General features: G+C 45.1%; 1 protein-coding gene across 2 annotated transcripts in view; it reads right to left on the reverse strand.

Annotated features, from left to right (window-relative positions):
- LOC127572077 (lactosylceramide 4-alpha-galactosyltransferase-like) overlaps positions 1-15133 on the reverse strand; it is a 46168-nt gene extending 31035 nt beyond the window's left edge. The window contains exon 1 of one of the 2 annotated variants that reach the window (XM_052018941.1): positions 14688-15128. The gene's annotated coding sequence lies outside the window, so the exon portion shown is untranslated. Of the gene's footprint in view, positions 1-14664 lie in introns of both variants that reach the window. The other variant, XM_052018943.1, reaches the window with a different exon arrangement.
- Between the last annotated feature and the right edge of the window lie 6660 nt (positions 15134-21793).

Here is a 21793-nt window from a genome sequence, read left to right on the forward strand (position 1 = left end):
GATGAAGGGTCTCGACCCGAAAAATTTCCCTCCACAGATACTGCCTGACCCACTGTGTTCCTCCAGCAAGTTTGTTTCTTTGCTAATGGAAGGGGTTGTCAGCAATGACCTTACAGAGGTGCAGCTCGTAGAACCACTGCCTCACAGCTCCAGCAGCCCAGGTTCAATCCTGACCTCTGGCCCCATCTACGTGATTTACACCTTCTCCCTATGGTGATATGGGGTTCCTCTGGGTTGCTCCAGAGAAAAATGCAAAGGAGTTGGAGTTGGGCTTGGGCTTGGGCTTGATTAGTTAAAATTACAGTCATAAATTACAAAATTCCCCCATCAGAGTTTGGAAATACTGGGCAGCAAAGTCCGAAAAAAACATTCACATAAATAGTATTGTTGACCTAGGAAATGCAGAACAGCCTCACGGACACAAACTGACATGGCAACAAAGGAGACAGCAGCAGCTCGGTTCACTAAGTTTACTTTTAACGTCCAGAGGAAATAGAGTCAGACTTATACAACTTGAAAACGGGCCCTTCAGCCCAACTTGTCCATGCCAACCATGTTGCCCATCTAAACTAATCCCAATTGCCTGCGATTGGCCCATATCCCTCTAAACCTTTCTTATCCATGCACCTGTCTAAATATCTTTTAAATATTGTAATTGTACCCACCTCTACCATTTTCTCTGGCAGCTCATTCCACATGCCCACCACCCTGTGTGTGAAAAAAGTTGCCCCTCAGTTCCTCTTTAAATCTTTCCCTTCTCACCTTAAACCTATGTCCTCTAGTTTTAGACTCCTCTACCCTGGGAAAAAGACTGTAACAATTTACCTTATCCATGGCCCTCATGATTTTATGTACCACTACAATATCACCCATCAGCCTCCAACACTCCAGGGAAAAAAGTCCCAGCCAATCCAGTCTCTCCTTATAACTCAGGCCCTCCAGCCCTGGTAACATCCTTGTGAATCATTTCTGCACCCCTTCTAGCCTAATGACATCATTTCTATAGCTAGGCAACCAGAACTGCACATAATACTCCAAATGTGGTCTCACCAACAACTTATACAGTTGTAACAAGACATCCCAAATCTTGTACTCAATGCTCTAACCGATAAAGGCAGGCAAGCCAAATACCTTCACCACCCTGTCTACCTGTGTCACCACTTTCAGGAAACTATTTACTTATACCCCTAGGTCCCCGTTCTACAACACTCTCCAGGGCCCTGCCATTAACTGTATAATCCTACCCAGGTTTAAATTTTCAAAATGCAACATTTCACACTTGTCTGAGTTGAATTCCATCTGTCATTTCGTGGTCCACTTTCCTAGTTCATCTAAATTCTGTTGTGATCTTAGATAACCTTCATTGTCCACTATAGCACCATGTGCCATGTGCAGACTTACTAACCATGCCAACTACATTCTCATCCAAATCATGTCATGCAAGTCAATGATAATAAATCTGATTCTGATCATTAATATAGGTGAACAACAGTGGTCACAGGCTTCCAACCTGAAAAGCAACCCTCCACTACCACCCTACAACTCCTTCTACTAAGCCAATTTAGTATTCAACTGGCTAGTTCACCCTGGATTCCATGTGATCTAACCTTATTTGACTACCATCCAAACCTTAAAGGCATTGCTAAAGTCTATGTAGACAACATCTACCATCCTGCCCCCACCTTCATTACCTCTTTAAAAAAAAAACTCAATCAAATTTGTGATAAGACTATTGAATAATGTCTTGAATAACCCTTGTAAGATTAGATGGACTCTTGACCTTACAATCCACCTTGTTATGACCTTGCACCATATTGTCTACCTGCAATGCACTTCCCTGTAGCTGTGACACTTTACTCTGTGCTCTGTTATTGTTTTTACCTGTACCACCTCAATGCACACTGTACTAACTCAATGTATCTGCACTGTGTAATTAATTGATCTGTACAAATGGTATGCAAGACAAGATTTTCACCGTACCTCGGTACAAGTGACAATAATAAACTAATACCAATCTCTAATCCAAACGTGCTCCCTCACTGACACTTCAGTCATTTGCCCTGCTTCATTTCCCAATAGGAGGTCCAACATTGCCCCCTCGCTAGTAGAGTCATCCACATATTGCTTGATAGTTTATAAATGTTTTATAAAAAATCTCCTTGGTCATGGCCACAGGGGGTAATAGAGAAAACACTTGTAAACTATCACTTGTAATAGAGAAAACAAATAAAACCTTTAACCTGAAGAAAAGAAAAAGCAAATTTACGTTATATGTCAGTGATAAAAAATCTGATTCTCGAAATATACCCTATGAAAAAAGAAGTTGAAAATTGTTCAATAATGAACGCAACAGAAGTAACAAGCAAATCAAGAATAACTAATTCTATTGTGAGATTCCTTGATTTTCATGCAAGAAACCAGGATCCGTCCACTGCCCTCCAAGAAGGATTCTAGAAGGATCCTACATCGGGGTGGCGATTACAATGCTCAGATACAATGATTCCAATTTCATCGTAGACTACCTCTTCTTTACATTAGGGTTACATGGGCTTTGATAATTAGAGTATCTGAAAGAATCATAAGTGTGGCAAAGGGGAATACAAAGCACATTTTCAAATAGCTAATGTACCAAGCATTGGAAAATGTATGAAAAAAGTTACAACTTCTTAAGTTGGAAAGGAGTCAAGTCCTCAGATTCTAAGAGGAATTATCATTTCCTACCTTCTATAATTTCGTCAAAGGCAACTCCATCATCTTTTATGAGGACTCTGAGGGGGAATTAAATGGATGGCTCTATTTCAATGAAATTTTCACCAGTGTCCTGACTAATATTTAACTTTCAATCAATAACATCAAAGTGAACTTTTGCCACCCTCAATTACAGTTCGAAAGTGCTTCAATAGCTGTAAATGTACCTTGTGATATAGAGAGGTTGTGAAAAACACTATACAAATGCAAAGATTCTTTTTTAAAGCAATCTTTTGTTTAAGCAGGCATACTCCAGTCCTGTTAGTTTAGCTCATTAAAGGGATCACCAGCTCCCAAAAGGGTCACAAACTAAGTTCCAGACCTCAAGCACAAAACCTAGGCTACCACTCCCTTCAACAGCCAAGCATGTAATCCAAAATCCAGAAGGTGGGATTAACCTTAACAGTTACTTTTATAACCAATATGGACATAGCAAATGACATTCTCCTACACATACAGTAAATTTCCACCATCTACTGCATAAGTGTTGCTTCAGATGTTATCCTACTCACCAGTTACCAATCCTTCCAAACTACCTGGGTGTTAGGCAAAATAAGCAATCAACCCGGTGAAAGCCATTCAAACTCAACGGTCAGTGAAGTTTATTGTCATATGCACAGGTAGATTTATGGTTATATGCACAAGTACATTTACGCACAGATGCAATGAAAAGCTTACTTGCAGCAGTATCACAGGCACATGGCATCAGATACAAATATTCACAAGAAAAACATGTACAAAGTTATACAAGAAAGAACACAATCAGAACAAAAAAGATGTCCACTATAGTGTAATGTGGTCATTGTGTTGCTATACTGAGGTAGTGATTAGGGTTGTGCAGGTTGGTTCACTTGCTGGTGATCCAGAAGAAATTTGTCAGGCTGCTCTTAAAGAGATCAAAGGTCAAACGTTTTGCACATGGTAATATTTATGTAGTTACACAAACGGTCAACAAGCAAGGCCAGAGACATCAGTACAAAGTTAAAAAAGACAATGCAAATGCCAAGAAAAAAGAAAGATCCGGAAAAGGAAAGAAGATGGAATAAGGGATTATGAAGAAACTTGCAAGGGTTATTAAACTAACTCCAAAAGCTTTTAATCGATGAAGATTCAAAGGGGATTTAAAAGCAAAAAAAAGACTGAGTAGACTAAGCCCGTATTCTCTGGCTTAGTCTACACAGTGAATTGGGGTAATTGGTGTTCACAGAGAAAACTCATCGGCATAGGGAGATCGTGAACACCAAAGGCCAGGATTGAACCAAGGTCGTTAGAATTGAACATTAAGGCACGTGGCATCCACAGTGACGTGGTAGAATGGATTCAAAATTGGCTTGGACATTGAAGACAGAGGGTAGCAGTGGATGGGTGCTTTTCTGACTGGAGGTCTGTGACCAGTGGTGTTCCACAGGGATCAGTGCTGGGACCTCTGCTGTTTGTGATATATATAGGGCTGATTGTTTGCAGACAACCCAAAAACTGGAGGAATTGTAGAGAGTGAAGGAGGTTGTCAAAGGACGCAGCAAGATCTGTTGCAAATTTGGATAAAGTAACAACAAGTGGAGCTTAATCCAGACAAGTGTGAGGCATTGCATTTTGGGATGTCAAATTCAAAGCGAAAGTAAACAGTCTACAAAGTATATAGTTTGGCCTGGTCCAGCCACACGGTCGCTATGGCCAAGAAAGCACGCCAACACCTCTACTTCCTCAGAAGACAAAGGAAATTCAGCAAGTCCCCAATAACCCTCACCAATGCTTACAGATGCACCATAGAAAACATCCTACCCAGATTCATCACAGCTTGGTATGGCAACTGTTCTGCCCAAGACCACAAGAAACTGAAGAGTGTTGACTCCCCTGCATGGGGGGGGAGGAGGGACAGAGAGGTGGGGGGGAGGAAAGGGGGAAGGGGGGAGGAAAGGGGGAAGGGGGGAGGAAAGGGGGAAGGGGGGAGGAAAGGGGAAGGGGGGAGGGGGGAGGAAAGGGGAAGCTGGAAGGGGGGAGGAAAGGGGAAGCTGGAAGGGGGGAGGAAAGGGGAAGCTGGAAGGGGGGAGGAAAGGGGAAGGGGGAAGGGGGGAGGAAAGGGGAAGGGGGAAGGGGGGAGGAAAGGGGAAGGGGGAAGGGGGGAGGAAAGGGGAAGGGGGAAGGGGGGAGGAAAGGGGAAGGGGGAAGGGGGAGGAAAGTTGTTCATGACAAGATCAGTTGGCCTGCAAAAGTTTCCATCAAGCCCTCTGTCAGAAGCAATTAGAAGGGCCCTGTTTTATGCTTCCTTTCTCTTTTTGACTAAATTTACAACATCACTCATCATCCAAAGTTCCTAAACCTTGCCATTCTTGTTCCTCACAAGAACATGTAGGTAAAGAACTGACATGCGGACTTACCCAATAACAGCCACACCAAATCTACACTCCCATCAGGGCAGGCATGGTAGTGTAACACTATTACAGCACCAGAGACCCGGCTTCAATTCCAGACACTGTCTCTAAGGAGTTTGTATGTTCTCCCCGTGTCTCCGTGGGTTTTCTCCGGGTGCTCCGGTTTCCTCCCACATTCCAAAGACATACGGGTTAGGAAGTTGTGAGCATGCTACGTTGGTGCCGGAAGCGTGGCGACACTTGCAGGCTGCTCCCAGAACACTACACAAAAAGACGCATTTCACTGTGTGTTGCAATATATATATGACAAATAAGTATATCTTATCTTATCAGTTCTTGCCCAGTACTCTTGACAATTAGCCTTACCCCAATTTAGCACTTTGCTCAAAGGTCCAGTCTTACTCTTATCTATGACTCAGTTCCAAGATAGTTCTGATTACTGTTCCCAAAATGCTCTCCCACTAAAGCTCCGGTCACCTGGCCAGACTCATTTCCCAGTACAAGGTCTAGCATGGTCTCATCTCTGGTTGGACTATCTACATACCGTTTCAAGAAACCCTTCTGGATTCATCAAAGTGCTGCCCCATCTAAGCCTCTGGCACCAAGGAAGTCGCAGTCAATATTGGGGAAATTAAAATCACCCACTACAACAACCCTGTTGATTGTGCATTTTTCCATAATCTGCCAGCATGTCTGTTCCTCTCTATTTTCCACTGGCTACTTAGAGGCCAATAATATAACTCTATCATAGTGATTGTGCCTTTCTTATTTCTGAGCTCTACCACATGGTTCACTGGATGAGCCCTCCAGGATGTCCTCTCTAAGTGCAGCCATGACAGTAGTGCAACTCTTTTACATCCCCCTTTATCATGCCTGAAACATCTAAACCCTGGAAAGTCGAGCTGCCAGTTCTGCCCCTCTCTCAACCACACTTCTGTAAAGGCTCCAACATGGTAGTTCCATGTACTAACCTAGACTCTAAGTTCATCTACCTTACCCGCAATACTCCTTGCATTAAAATAAATACACTTCAGCACATCAGCGTTATTGTGTTCATTAACCCGTTTCTACCTGTCCTTCATTTCAGACTTACTTACCCTAACCTCTATCTTTCCCTCAATCTCACTACCTACTGCTCTGGTACCCACACTCATTGGGTTGTCTGGCAGACTTTGGCTTATCACCTTCCAAGATCCACAGGGAAAGACCAAACTAACCTAGTTCCATCCTTTTCTATGCAGTCAGTGATCCAGGAGCAAAGGTTTTGTGTCCTGACCCAGAGCATTATCCTTGTCACCTTCCTGCCTCTTGGCAACACCATCCAAAAACAATGGCAATCCTCAGCTCCAACGACAACATCATCACACTTAACACCCCTGATTTGTCACCCTACTTATCAGTCACCCACCCCCACTGTCCAATCACACTATAGCAACCATCCACACACGGCTCTGGAATTCTTGCCACGGATCACTCCTGTGACATCACACCCTCCCCATATTCAATGCTCCTTATAGCTCATTTCTTTGAGAAGTTTTTTGTCCACTGACCAAAGACTCTACTGCTCAGGCTTAGTGCCATATGATGCAATAACATTCCAGTAAAGCTCCTTGGAATACTTCCAAGCATTGAAGCTATATCAAATCAAGATAAAGTTAAACCAGAATGAGAATGCCCATTCTCCTCTAATCACCAACAAAGGACAGTTTCACCAAATGGTAAAATATACATTTTTTTCCAGTTGTACTCCCCAGGATCAACTTTAGTCTAACTTTACACTGTGTCTGTGGCAAGTTCTCAAGCAACTGACAAAGAAGAAACATTCAGGTGTCTGGTTGCATGGGTTGAAGGAAAAAAACCCAAGGTGTGTACATTTTATATATTGCAGAGTGCCACAAAATGGCAATTAACAATTTGCACTACCCCAAAGTAATGCTGGAACATAAAACAGTACAGCAAAAGAACAGGCCCTTTGGCCCACAATCTCTGTGATGACTATGATGCAATTTTAAACAAAATTTATTTGCCTGTATATGATCCATAATCCCTCCATTTCCTGCATGTTCATGTGCCTGTCTAAATGCCACTATCGTGTCTGCTTCCACTACCACCTCTGGCAGTGTGTTCCATGCACCTACCGCTCGCTCTCTGTGTAAAAAACTGTGGACCACTCTTTGTCCAACTTCGTAGATTTGACAGTGGTGTACAGATTCCAAGACACAATCTGCCAAAGCTAGCAACTTTCTCTGGGCCAAGTCAGAGCAAAAACTCAAGCAGAGGGAAAGAAAATACTAAGGACATTCTCAGGTTAAAAATCAACCCCCACGTGTGATGGGCCAATCATTTGGGAATCCCCTGAGATAGACAGCCTGCTGCAAGGATTTTGAAAACATCATTCTTCTCTCTTGAAGACAATTTAGTCTGGATCTACATCTACAAATCCTCAAATAAAATACTCCTTGCCAAACATTTAACGGACAATGGGAGACAGCAAACTTTATTCCAGGAAATGACAGCACAGTGAATTTGGATAACTCTGCATTTCACAGCTTTTACCTTTCCTTTATCCTCATTAACCTGTCAAACAGTCTTAACCTATCAGGGTCTTTTTCCCGGGCGGAAATGTCAAATAGTAGAGGACATGGGTTTAAGGTGAGAGGGGAAATCTTAAAGGAGATTTACACAGAGAGTGGTAGGTGCCTGGAACACAATGCCAGGGGAGGTGGTGGAAGCAGATGACAATGTTTTAAAAGCATTTTGGCAGACAATATGAACAGACAGGGAATGAGGGATATGGACCATGTGCAGGCATAGTTTAGATTGGGCATTATGGTCGGCGCAGATATCACGGGCAGCATATGACTGCTTATCACCACACCAATCCTAACCTCACCCTATCAGAGGCATTCTCTGTCTTAAATATCCCACTCTGCAATCTAAAATTAACTTGTTTTCTCTTTCCCAGATCTGACAAAAGTCTTTCACCCAGAACGTTAGTTGTGCTTCTCCTTCCCCAGATGTTGCCAGACCTAGTGAATGTTTCCAGCATTTATTATCATAAATTTTTATTTTAAGAGGAACAGTTCCATCTTTATTTTGCATAGAGCCATCTTCATTCATCAACAGTGAAGAAGCAGCCTACTTTCTGAAGTAGGGCAGGATACAATACCTAGATAACCAGAAAGTGAGGAAGAGAACCTTACTAAAACCATGGTGAACAACATGGTTATCAAGATAGAGGAGGAGGGATAGAATAGGTTGAAAATGGCAGGAAGTAAACTGCACAGTCCAAGTGGGTCACACCCTATAATTCTAAAAAAATAATTTAGAGGCGAGCTTGCAGTGGTGGTGTTACAAAATGAAAATCAAAATTCCATGCACACCATCTGGCCCTTCAAACCTGCTCTACCATTCATTAAAATGTGACTGATCTTCTACCCGAACACTGTTTTCCTGACCTATCCCCATATCTTTTGATCCCCTTAAATAACTAAAAATCTCAAATTCATATCAGTTTATTGTCACAGATAGCAGAGAACAATAACATTTCTTCCTGGCATAAGCTCACAGAGTAAACTGTATACATGGTAATAATAAGATATGATAACATAAGATATCTTTATTAGTCACATGTACATTGAAACACAGTGAAATGCATCCTTTGCATAGAGTGTCCTGGGGGCAGGCCACGCTTCCAGCTCCAACATAACGTGCCCACAACTTCCTAACCCATATGTCTTTGGAATGTGGGAGTAAACCAGAGCAACCAGAGGAAACCCATGCAGACAAAGGGAGAACATACAAACTCCTTACAGACAGCAGCCGGAATTGAACCAGGATCACTGGCACAGTAATAGCGTTACACTAACCACTGCACTACAATAAATACAATGCAAACACAAGATATCAAATGTCAGTTGTTAATTAGTAATCTGTACTGTTCCAAATGGCTGTTAATATTTTCCTGATCATTGCACTACCACCCATGCTAGACTACTTCTCCCAACTTTTGAACTAGGGAGGTAGAGGAGGCACCCCTCCCCCCCCCCCCATCACTCAGGTTTCTTTCCCCTCCTCCATCTGCCCATCACCCACACACTCAGTCTTCTGGATCCCCCCCACCCCCACTGTTCCCATCTGCCCTCCCCACCTCCCTTATTTGGTTTCATGCTCCACCTTCCTCTCCTATCAGATTCCAGCATCTTCAGCCCTTTGTAACAACCACACATCACTTCTCAACCTCTTGTTGCGATTTCCACTCTTCCCTCTCCCATCTGCCTATCACCCCTTCCTCAGCTGGATCCACCTATCAACTGCCAGCTCCTGCTCCATCCTTTCACCTTCCTATACTGGCTATCTCCCCTCTGTCTTTCAGTCCAGATGAAGGGTCTCGACCCGAAAAATTTCCCTCCACAGATACTGCCTGACCCACTGTGTTCCTCCAGCAAGTTTGTTTCTTTGCTAATGGAAGGGGTTGTCAGCAATGACCTTACAGAGGTGCAGCTCGTAGAACCACTGCCTCACAGCTCCAGCAGCCCAGGTTCAATCCTGACCTCTGGCCCCATCTACGTGATTTACACCTTCTCCCTATGGTGATATGGGGTTCCTCTGGGTTGCTCCAGAGAAAAATGCAAAGGAGTTGGAGTTGGGCTTGGGCTTGGCTTGATTAGTTAAAATTACAGTCATAAATTACAAAATTCCCCCATCAGAGTTTGGAAATACTGGGCAGCAAAGTCCGAAAAAAACATTCACATAAATAGTATTGTTGACCTAGGAAATGCAGAACAGCCTCACGGACACAAACTGACATGGCAACAAAGGAGACAGCAGCAGCTCGGTTCACTAAGTTTACTTTTAACGTCCAGAGGAAATAGAGTCAGACTTATACAACTTGAAAACGGGCCCTTCAGCCCAACTTGTCCATGCCAACCATGTTGCCCATCTAAACTAATCCCAATTGCCTGCGATTGGCCCATATCCCTCTAAACCTTTCTTATCCATGCACCTGTCTAAATATCTTTTAAATATTGTAATTGTACCCACCTCTACCATTTTCTCTGGCAGCTCATTCCACATGCCCACCACCCTGTGTGTGAAAAAAGTTGCCCCTCAGTTCCTCTTTAAATCTTTCCCTTCTCACCTTAAACCTATGTCCTCTAGTTTTAGACTCCTCTACCCTGGGAAAAAGACTGTAACAATTTACCTTATCCATGGCCCTCATGATTTTATGTACCACTACAATATCACCCATCAGCCTCCAACACTCCAGGGAAAAAAGTCCCAGCCAATCCAGTCTCTCCTTATAACTCAGGCCCTCCAGCCCTGGTAACATCCTTGTGAATCATTTCTGCACCCCTTCTAGCCTAATGACATCATTTCTATAGCTAGGCAACCAGAACTGCACATAATACTCCAAATGTGGTCTCACCAACAACTTATACAGTTGTAACAAGACATCCCAAATCTTGTACTCAATGCTCTAACCGATAAAGGCAGGCAAGCCAAATACCTTCACCACCCTGTCTACCTGTGTCACCACTTTCAGGAAACTATTTACTTATACCCCTAGGTCCCCGTTCTACAACACTCTCCAGGGCCCTGCCATTAACTGTATAATCCTACCCAGGTTTAAATTTTCAAAATGCAACATTTCACACTTGTCTGAGTTGAATTCCATCTGTCATTTCGTGGTCCACTTTCCCAGTTCATCTAAATTCTGTTGTGATCTTAGATAACCTTCATTGTCCACTATAGCACTATGTGCCATGTGCAGACTTACTAACCATGCCAACTACATTCTCATCCAAATCATGTCATGCAAGTCAATGATAATAAATCTGATTCTGATCATTAATATAGGTGAACAACAGTGGTCACAGGCTTCCAACCTGAAAAGCAACCCTCCACTACCACCCTACAACTCCTTCTACTAAGCCAATTTAGTATTCAACTGGCTAGTTCACCCTGGATTCCATGTGATCTAACCTTATTTGACTACCATCCAAACCTTAAAGGCATTGCTAAAGTCTATGTAGACAACATCTACCATCCTGCCCCCACCTTCATTACCTCTTTAAAAAAAAACTCAATCAAATTTGTGATAAGACTATTGAATAATGTCTTGAATAACCCTTGTAAGATTAGATGGACTCTTGACCTTACAATCCACCTTGTTATGACCTTGCACCATATTGTCTACCTGCAATGCACTTCCCTGTAGCTGTGACACTTTACTCTGTGCTCTGTTATTGTTTTTACCTGTACCACCTCAATGCACACTGTACTAACTCAATGTATCTGCACTGTGTAATTAATTGATCTGTACAAATGGTATGCAAGACAAGATTTTCACCGTACCTCGGTACAAGTGACAATAATAAACTAATACCAATCTCTAATCCAAACGTGCTCCCTCACTGACACTTCAGTCATTTGCCCTGCTTCATTTCCCAATAGGAGGTCCAACGTTGCCCCCTCGCTAGTAGAGTCATCCACATATTGCTTGATAGTTTATAAATATTTTATAAAAAATCTCCTAGGTCATGGCCACAGGGGGTAATAGAGAAAACACTTGTAAACTATCACTTGTAATAGAGAAAACAAATAAAACCTTTAACCTGAAGAAAAGAAAAAGCAAATTTACGTTATATGTCAGTGATAAAAAATCTGATTCTCGAAATATACCCTATGAAAAAAGAAGTTGAAAATTGTTCAATAATGAACGCAACAGAAGTAACAAGCAAATCAAGAATAACTAATTCTATTGTGAGATTCCTTGATTTTCATGCAAGAAACCAGGATCCGTCCACTGCCCTCCAAGAAGGATTCTAGAAGGATCCTACATCGGGGTGGCGATTACAATGCTCAGATACAATGATTCCAATTTCATCGTAGACCACCTCTTCTTTACATTAGGGTTACATGGGCTTTGATAATTAGAGTATCTGAAAGAATCATAAGTGTGGCAAAGGGGAATACAAAGCACATTTTCAAATAGCTAACGTACCAAGTATTGGAAAATGTATGAAAAAAGTTACAACTTCTTAAGTTGGAAAGGAGTCAAGTCCTCAGATTCTAAGAGGAATTATCATTTCCTACCTTCTATAATTTCGTCAAAGGCAACTCCATCATCTTTTATGAGGACTCTGAGGGGGAATTAAATGGATGGCTCTATTTCAATGAAATTTTCACCAGTGTCCTGACTAATATTTAACTTTCAATCAATAACATCAAAGTGAACTTTTGCCACCCTCAATTACAGTTCGAAAGTGCTTCAATAGCTGTAAATGTACCTTGTGATATAGAGAGGTTGTGAAAAACACTATACAAATGCAAAGATTCTTTTTTAAAGCAATCTTTTGTTTAAGCAGGCATACTCCAGTCCTGTTAGTTTAGCTCATTAAAGGGATCACCAGCTCCCAAAAGGGTCACAAACTAAGTTCCAGACCTCAAGCACAAAACCTAGGCTACCACTCCCTTCAACAGCCAAGCATGTAATCCAAAATCCAGAAGGTGGGATTAACCTTAACAGTTACTTTTATAACCAATATGGACATAGCAAATGACATTCTCCTACACATACAGTAAATTTCCACCATCTACTGCATAAGTGTTGCTTCAGATGTTATCCTACTCACCAGTTACCAATCCTTCCAAACTACCTGGGTGTTAGGCAAAATAAGCAATCAACCCGGTGAAAGCCATTCAAACTCAACGGTCAGTGAAGTTTATTGTCATATGCACAGGTAGATTTATGGTTATATGCACAAGTACATTTACGCACAGATGCAATGAAAAGCTTACTTGCAGCAGTATCACAGGCACATGGCATCAGATACAAATATTCACAAGAAAAACATGTACAAAGTTATACAAGAAAGAACACAATCAGAACAAAAAAGATGTCCACTATAGTGTAATGTGGTCATTGTGTTGCTATACTGAGGTAGTGATTAGGGTTGTGCAGGTTGGTTCACTTGCTGGTGATCCAGAAGAAATTTGTCAGGCTGCTCTTAAAGAGATCAAAGGTCAAACGTTTTGCACATGGTAATATTTATGTAGTTACACAAACGGTCAACAAGCAAGGCCAGAGACATCAGTACAAAGTTAAAAAAGACAATGCAAATGCCAAGAAAAAAGAAAGATCCGGAAAAGGAAAGAAGATGGAATAAGGGATTATGAAGAAACTTGCAAGGGTTATTAAACTAACTCCAAAAGCTTTTAATCGATGAAGATTCAAAGGGGATTTAAAAGCAAAAAAAAAGACTGAGTAGACTAAGCCCGTATTCTCTGGCTTAGTCTACACAGTGAATTGGGGTAATTGGTGTTCACAGAGAAAACTCATCGGCATAGGGAGATCGTGAACACCAAAGGCCAGGATTGAACCAAGGTCGTTAGAATTGAACATTAAGGCACGTGGCATCCACAGTGACGTGGTAGAATGGATTCAAAATTGGCTTGGACATTGAAGACAGAGGGTAGCAGCGGATGGGTGCTTTTCTGACTGGAGGTCTGTGACCAGTGGTGTTCCACAGGGATCAGTGCTGGGACCTCTGCTGTTTGTGATATATATAGGGCTGATTGTTTGCAGACAACCCAAAAACTGGAGGAATTGTAGAAAGTGAAGGAGGTTGTCAAAGGACGCAGCAAGGTCTGTTGCAAATTTGGATAAAGTAACAAGTGGAGCTTAATCCAGACAAGTGTGAGGCATTGCATTTTGGGATGTCAAATTCAAAGCGAAAGTAAACAGTCTACAAAGCATACAGTTTGGCCTGGTCCAGCCACATGGTCACTATGGCCAAGAAAGCACGCCAGCACCTCTACTTCCTCAGAAGACAAAGGAAATTCAGCAAGTCCCCAATAACCCTCACCAATGCTTACAGATGCACCATAGAAAACATCCTACCCAGATTCATCAAAGCTTGGTATGGCAACTGTTCTGCCCAAGACCACAAGAAACTGAAGAGTGTTGGAAACAATGCCCAGTCCATCACACATGCATGGGAGGGGAGAAGGGGGGGAGGAAAGGGGAAGGGGAGGAAGGGGGGGGGGAAGGGGGGGAGGGGAAGGGAGGGGGAGGGGAAGGGAGGGGGAGGGGAAGAGGGGGGGAGGGGAAGGGAGGGGGAGGGGGAGGGGAGGGGAAGGGAGGGGGAGGGGGAGGGGAGGGAGGGGGAGGGGAGGGAGGGGGGGGAGGGGGGGAGGGGAAGGGAGGGGGAGGGGGGGGGGGAGGGGGGGGAGGGGAAGGGAGGGGGAGGGGGGGGGGAGGGGGGGGAGGGGAAGGGAGGGGGAGGGGGAGGGGAGGGAGGGGGGGGAGGGGGGGAGGGGGGGAAGGGGGGAGGGGGGGAAGGGGGGAGGGGGAGGGGGGGAAGGGGGGAAGGGGGGAGGGGGGGAAGGGGGGAAGGGGGGAGGGGGGGGAAGGGGGGAAGGGGGGAAGGGGGGAAGGGGGGAGGGGGAGGGAGGGGGAGGGGGAGCGGAGTTGGGGGGAGGGGAGGAATTGGAGGGGCGGGAAGGGAGGTCGAGAGGAAGTTGTTGAGTAAACATAGACCTTTCCCCTGGGCACAGACTCGCCTGCGTGTTCCGCTCCGTCTCAGGGGCTGAGGGCGGTGCCGCGGCCGCTTCTCCCGATCTCTGCGTCCGGCGGCGCCGGCTGGCGACATGGAGCAGTGGCCGGATCCCGGGCGATCCTCCGGTCGGTCGAGAGCCTCGCTGCCAGCGTGTTCTACATCCCAGCATCGCACGGACTGCCCTCAGTTCTCCGGCGTCTCAACACATCCCTGAACCGGACCCTGCGGCAGCTTCCTCAGGAAAGTTAACGGAGAAGCCCAGGACAGCGGCAAACCTCGTTAACAGCCACACTCCCGCCGTGAGCTGATCTCACGTCCCGAAGACCAACTTCTGTCCCGAGAGAGCATAGCTTCCGCATCTGTGCATGACCAGCCACCGAGCCCACCCACAAACTCAAAGCGACGAAGCACTGGTAGCGTCATCATGTTGAACCCACCCCCACACTTCCCCTCTCTCAGCCTAACCACCTAACCCGCGTACATTTCTGAACTTCATAACGAGCCAGAGTGGCGGAAACATTGACAGACGAAGGCACGCTATTTGAAGTGGTAGGAATTGTGTTAGTGGAGGCCATTCGGCCTGTTGCGTCTGTGCTGTCTTGTGGAGAGAGTCCATGGGGCTCTTCAGCCTCACCAGCTAACTGTGATGTAAGCATGTCCTGACTTGTTGCATCTTGGCCTATCGGGCAATTCCAACCCACAGGAATGCAAGAGTAGTAGATACAGCCCAGTCCATCACAGGCACAGCCCCTGCCCACCATTGGCAGCATCTACAGGAAGTGCTGCATCTATCATCAAGGATCCCCACCATCCAGGTCATGCCCTCTTCTCGCTGCTACCCTCAGGCACGAGGTACAAAAGCCTTAAGTCCCACACCACCAGGTTCAGGAACAGCTACTTTTCTACAACCTTCAGGTTCTGGAACCAACCTGCACAACTGTAACCCTGCCTTATCAACAGAACACAACGTACCAACTCTTGCACTACCATGAACTGGTCTCTGATTGTGTCTTTGTCTGCACTAATGTCTTGTTTTGCACAGTCTTTTTTTTTGCTGCCTTGTATAATTTATGTTCTGTGTGTTGTTTGAGCCTACATGCCTGTGATGTTGCTGCAGGCATGTTTTTCACTGTACCTGTACCTCATGTAACAATAAACTTGACTTGAAGCTATGAAATAGAAGCAGGAGTAGACATCTGGTCCTTCCAGGTCATGGCTGATATACTTAAGCCCCTCAGCTGCATTTTCCTGCATCATCCTCATATCCCTTAATTCCCTATTAGCCTCTGTTTTGAATGACTGAGCCTGCACTGTCCCCCAGGTTGGAGAATTCCAAAGCAACAAAAAATCTGCTGGAAGAACTCAGTGGTTCAAGCAGCATCTGTGTGGGGAGAGGAACTGTCGATGTTTCAAATCAAAACCCTGCATCAGTCTTTGAGTGAAGAACTTTCTCCTCATCTCACTCTTTAAACAGCCCAACCCTTTTTCTGAAACTATGCTCCCCAATCCAGCCTTTCAAGTGCTTTAAGAATTTTGAATGTTTTGACAATATCTCCTCTCACCCTTCCAGACTCCAGAGAACACCATTCCCAGTCTATCCAATCTCTCTACATATGGCAAACCCGCCATCCCTGGAACAAGTCTGATAAATATTTGCTGGACTCCCTCCAGGGCAAGTACATCCTATTTTGAATCAGGAGATGAAAACTATGCACAATATTCCAGGTGCAGTCTCACCAAAGCCCAGTCTTTTTCCCAGGTTTCCCATAGAACAGTACAACACAGTATGGGCCCTTCGGCCCACAATGTTGTGCATACTCACTGATCAATCTAACCCTTCCCTCCTACACAGCCCATAACCCTCCATTTTACTGACTTCCATGTGCCTAACTAAGAGTCTTTTAAATTTCCCTATTGTATAAGCCTCTACCACTAACCCCAGCAGTGTGTTCCAGGCACCCACCACTCTCTGTATAAAAAAACCTGCCTCTGACATCTCCCCTAAACTTTCCTCCCCTGACCTTAAATTGATGTCCTCTGGTATTGGCCATTACTGCCCTGGGGAAAAGGTGCTGGCTGTCCACTCTGTCTATGCCCCTCATAATCTTATACACCTCTATCAAGTTGCCTCTCATCCTGTGTTGATCCAAAGAGAAAAGCCCAAGCTCCCATGTTCTCTAATCCAGGCAGCATCCTGGTAAATCTCATCTGCACTCTCTCTAAAGCTTCCACATCCTTCTGCTGACCAGAACTGAACACAATATTCTATAAGTGTGGTCTAACCAGAGTTCTATAGAGCTGCAATATTACCTCGCTGCTCTTGAACTCAATCCCGCGACAAATGAAGGCCAGCACGCCATATGCCTTCTTAACCACCCTATCAACGCGCAGCAACTTTGAGGGATCTATGGACTTGGATTCCAAGATCCCACTGTTCCTCTACACTGCTAAGAATCCTGCCATTAGCCTTGTACTCTGCCTCAAGTTCATTCTTCCAAAGTGTATCACTTCACACTTTTTGGACTGAACTCCATCTGCCACTTCTCCGCCCAACTCTGCACCCTCTCTATATCCCGTTGTAACCTACGACAACCTTCTACACTATCCACAACACCTCCAACCTTTGTGTCACCTGCAAACTTACTAACCCATCCCTCCACTTCCTCATCCAAGTCACTTATAAAAATCACAAAGAGCAGGGGTCCCAGAACAGATCTCTGCAGAACACCACTAGTCACCGACCTCCAGGCAGAATACTCTCCATCTACTACCACCATCTGCCTTTTTTGGGCAAACCAATTCCAAATCCAGGCAGCCAAGTCTCAATGCATCCCATGCCTCATGACTTTCTGGATGAGCCTGCCATGGGGAACCTTGTCAAACACCTTACTAAAGTCCATATGCACCATATCCCCTGCTCTACCTTCATCAATTTGTTTTGTCACCTCCTCAAAAAATTCAGTTAGGGTTGTGAGGCACAACCTGCCTCTCACAAAGCCATGCTGACTATCCCTAATAAGACTATTCTTCTCCAAATGCTTGTAAAGAATCCTCTCCAATAGCTTTCCCACCACCAACATAAGATTAACTGGTCTATAATTCCCAGGATTATCCCTATTTCCTTTCTTGAACAACATTTGCCATCCTCCAATCCTCTGGTACCACTCCTGTGGCCGGGGAGGACGCAAATATCATCGTCAACACCCCAGCAATCTCTTCCTTTGCCTCCCATAGCAACCTGGGGTATATCCTGTCCAGCCCCAAGTACTTATATATCCTAATGTTTTTCGGAAGCTCCAACACTACCTCTTTCTCAACCTCAATATGCTCCAGGACATTCGCCTGTTCTACGCTGACTTCACATTCGTCAAAGTCCTCCCTAGTGAACACTGAAGCAAAGTATTCATTAAGGACCTCCCCTACTGTCAAAGTCGACCCGCGCTTCTGTAAAGAATCAGACAACAGCAGAACCAAAGAACTTATGATAAATGCTTTATTAGCTTTCGCTAGCGGGAGTGGGGGAATACAGAGAGAGAGTAAACCATGTAACCCTAACTCTATACTGAAACCCACTCAAAGAAGACTCTGCTACAGCGTATCTTTATACTCATTTTCGTGGGAAAGCTAGGTGGGAAGTTATACTTACACAGGCAATTGTTTATGTAAGGTTTCTAGCATAACAAGATATGTCTAAAAAACTACTTCTTTCCCACTTACACCTGGCATTAAAACTAGACAAAACTAAATCACACCATGCCTAAGATCATTCTTTACCTTGGGAACCCATTTACAATGAGAAGCATACTAAGAAGCATACTATTAACTCTTACACTGCCAGTTGTTAACCCTTGCATTCCCAGCAATCTTTCACACTACCTCCTCTTATCATTTCATGATAACCACTTATAACAAAGTTAACATAAGACAGAAATGTTGCACCTACTGTTTATTAAGGATCGAAGTAGATACATATCATGCCATTCCCATCTAGCTACACATCCCAAAGTACTTATAGATGCTATAATTTTTGTATTCCAAAATAAACTTTATTCATAATAAAAGACAAACTATATACAATTATAAAACAGTGCAAGCCTTTACATTCTTGTACAGATCATTCATTAGTGTTAAAAACAGCACCGATGCCGCACGTGTGGCTCCCTGGGGGCTACCCTGTCCTGTATTTACAATATTCAAGGGGCTTTCTCTCTTGACCCTGCCCCTCCCTCTCCAGTGGCAGAAGAACCCTAAACTGTCGTCCTCCCCCACCGAGCCTTTGCGTTGGCTGCACCCAGCTTCAGTGCGTCCCTCAGCACGTACTCTTGTAGCCTGGAATGTGCCAGTCAGCAGTATTCCCCTATGGACATCTCGCAGTGCTGGAAGACCAACAAGTTTCAGGCAGTCCAAAGGGCGATTTTCACCGAGTTGATGACCTTCCAGCAGCAGTTGATGTCCGTCTGTGTGTGTGTCCCTGGGAACAGCCCGTAGATCAGAGAATCCTCCGTTACGCAGCTGTTGTGGATGAACTATGACAAGGACCCTTGCATCTTTCGCCACACCCTCCTCGCAAACCCACAGCCCGCAAAGAGGTGGGCGACCGTCTCATCCCCAGCACAGTCCTCCCGGGGGCAGCACGTGCTGGGAGTGAGGTTCTGACCACACAGGAAGGATCTGACTGGGAGGGCCCCTCTCACCGCTAGCCAAGCGAGGTCTTGGTGCTTGTTGGTGAGTTCTGGCGATGAAGCATTCTGCCAGGTGGTCTGGACAGTCTGCTCAGGGAATCACCCCACAGTATCCATTGAGTCTTTCTCCTGCAGTGTCTGCAGGATGTTCCGTGCTGACCACTGCCTGATGGACTTGTGGTCAAAGGTGTTGGTCTGGAAGAACTTTTCCACAAAGGACAGGTAGTGCAGCAGCGTCCAGCTGACTGGGACGTTGTGTGGCCACAGGGCCAGGCCCATCCTTCGCAACAGCAGGGACAAGTAGAACCTCGGTACGTAGTGACACTTGGTGCCCACGTACTTGGGTTTCACGCACAGCCTGATGCAGCCACAGACGAAGGTGGTCATCAGGATGAGGGCGACATTGGGGACACCTTTACCCCCATTGTCCAGGGACTTGTGTATGGTGACCCATCGGACCCACTCCATCTTGGATCCCTAGATGAACTAGAAGATGGCACAGGTGATTTCCAAGCCGGAAGAGCGAGGAACAGGCCACACCTGCGCCGTCAGAATCCATGAGGAAGGGCATCATTACCCTCATCTACAAGCAGAAGGGGGAGAGGGTAGACATCAGAAATTGGAGACCCATCTCACTATTGAATGTGGATTATAAGATCCTGTCCAAGGCCATCAACAACAGGGTCAGGTCTGCTTTGGGACAGGTGATCCACCCGGACCAAACCTGTGCTATACCTGGCAGGAAGATCTTTGACAGCCTCGTGCTGCTCAGGGATACCATCGCCTATGTGCAGGACAGGGGTGAACACCTGCCTGGTCAGCTTGGACCAGGAGAAGGCCTTCGACAGGATATCACACACGTACATATTGGATGTGGTCTCCAAAATGGGCTTTGGGGAAGGAATCAGGAATTGGATCCAACTGCTCTACACAGACATCTGTAGCGCAGTCCAAATCAATGGGTGGGAAACAGACAGCTTCCCCATTAAGTCTGGAGTCAGGCAGGGCTGCCCTCTCTCCCCTGTCTTGTTTGTGTGCTGTATAGAACCCTTTGCGGAATCCATCAGGAAGGACAAGAGCATCAGAGGGGTGACGTTGCCAGGCAGTGAGGTCACCCAGGTGAAAACCTCCCTGTACGTGGATGACGTCACCGTCTTCTGCTCAGACCCAAGGTCAGTTCGCAGATTGATCAGCATCTGCGACCAGTTTGAGTTCCATCAGGGGCCAGAGTCAACCGCGTGAAGAGCAAGGCCATGCTCTTCGGCAACTGGTCCGACCGATCTAACGTCCCCTTCACCATCAAGCCTGACTACCTGAAGGTGCTGGGGATCTGGTTCGGAGGGGCTGGGGCGTGCAACAAAAATTGGCGGGAGCGGATTGGGAAGGTAAAGCAGAAACTGGGACTGTGGGAATGGCGCTCCCTATCAAAAACTGGGAGGAACTTGGTCATCAGGTGTGAGTTGCACTCAGGGCATAGATGCTATAATTGTACATTCTCACCACTTATAAGTCTCATCAGATGTCTTGCTTGTCCTCCGCCACGTCATGCTGTCCTTTCCCAGGGCCAATCCTCTTACAGTCGAAGTGATGTATCCACCATGGTTGTCCTTTAACTTTTACCGCCATGGGTGTTGTCCTCCTCTTTCCTCTGAGCATTATGAACCTGCAAATGTAGAGTCTTGAGAACTTCGGTTAGCTTTTGTACATAACTAATCATTCTTGCACTAAGAGCATATATAATTAAGTAACATTAGTAAAAATATATCTGGCACACAAACTTGTCCAGCAGGGTGGTCCATAACTGTGTCAGGATCTCTAGTGCACTCCTGCTGTTTCCATAGTTCAATTTGATTTGCAGGGGCATCCCCCTGGAGTTTCACTACACTCCCCATGTCAGGCAGGGCCGTTCTATTCAAGAGTTGTTTGTTTCCGTCTGAATAAACGGTCCCTGGATAGCAGCAGCCTTCACGATTGTATCCACGTAGGCATTTCCCAGGGAAATGGGATCTTGGTCTTTAGTGTGTGCATCACACTTAATTATTTCTAGGTGGGACAGTTGGGACTGGGATGCGAGGAGGTTTGAAATAAACAAAGAATTCTTAATAGGAGTGCCTGAAGAGGTCAAAAATCCACGATTAATGCACCAAAGTCATGGGCAACCCCAAAGGCACATCATGAGTCTGTGTAAATATTAAGGGAAATACCATTTCCTTAGATGCAGGCACGTGTTAAAGCAAAAAGCTCAGCTTGTTGTGCGGAGAGAGGATGCTGAAAGGCTGCAGCTTCTATTACTGTATCAGTTCCCCATACAATTGAATAACCAGATCGTTGCTGGCCTTGGTCATCTATAAAGGCTGAGCCATCCACAATCCAGGCTCCATTAAGTGGACAGTCCTTTAAGTCCTCACGAGCTGAAGTAAGAAGATGA

The sequence above is a fragment of the Pristis pectinata genome, chromosome 6 (genome assembly GCF_009764475.1).
Source record: "Pristis pectinata isolate sPriPec2 chromosome 6, sPriPec2.1.pri, whole genome shotgun sequence".
NCBI lineage: Eukaryota > Metazoa > Chordata > Chondrichthyes > Rhinopristiformes > Pristidae > Pristis > Pristis pectinata.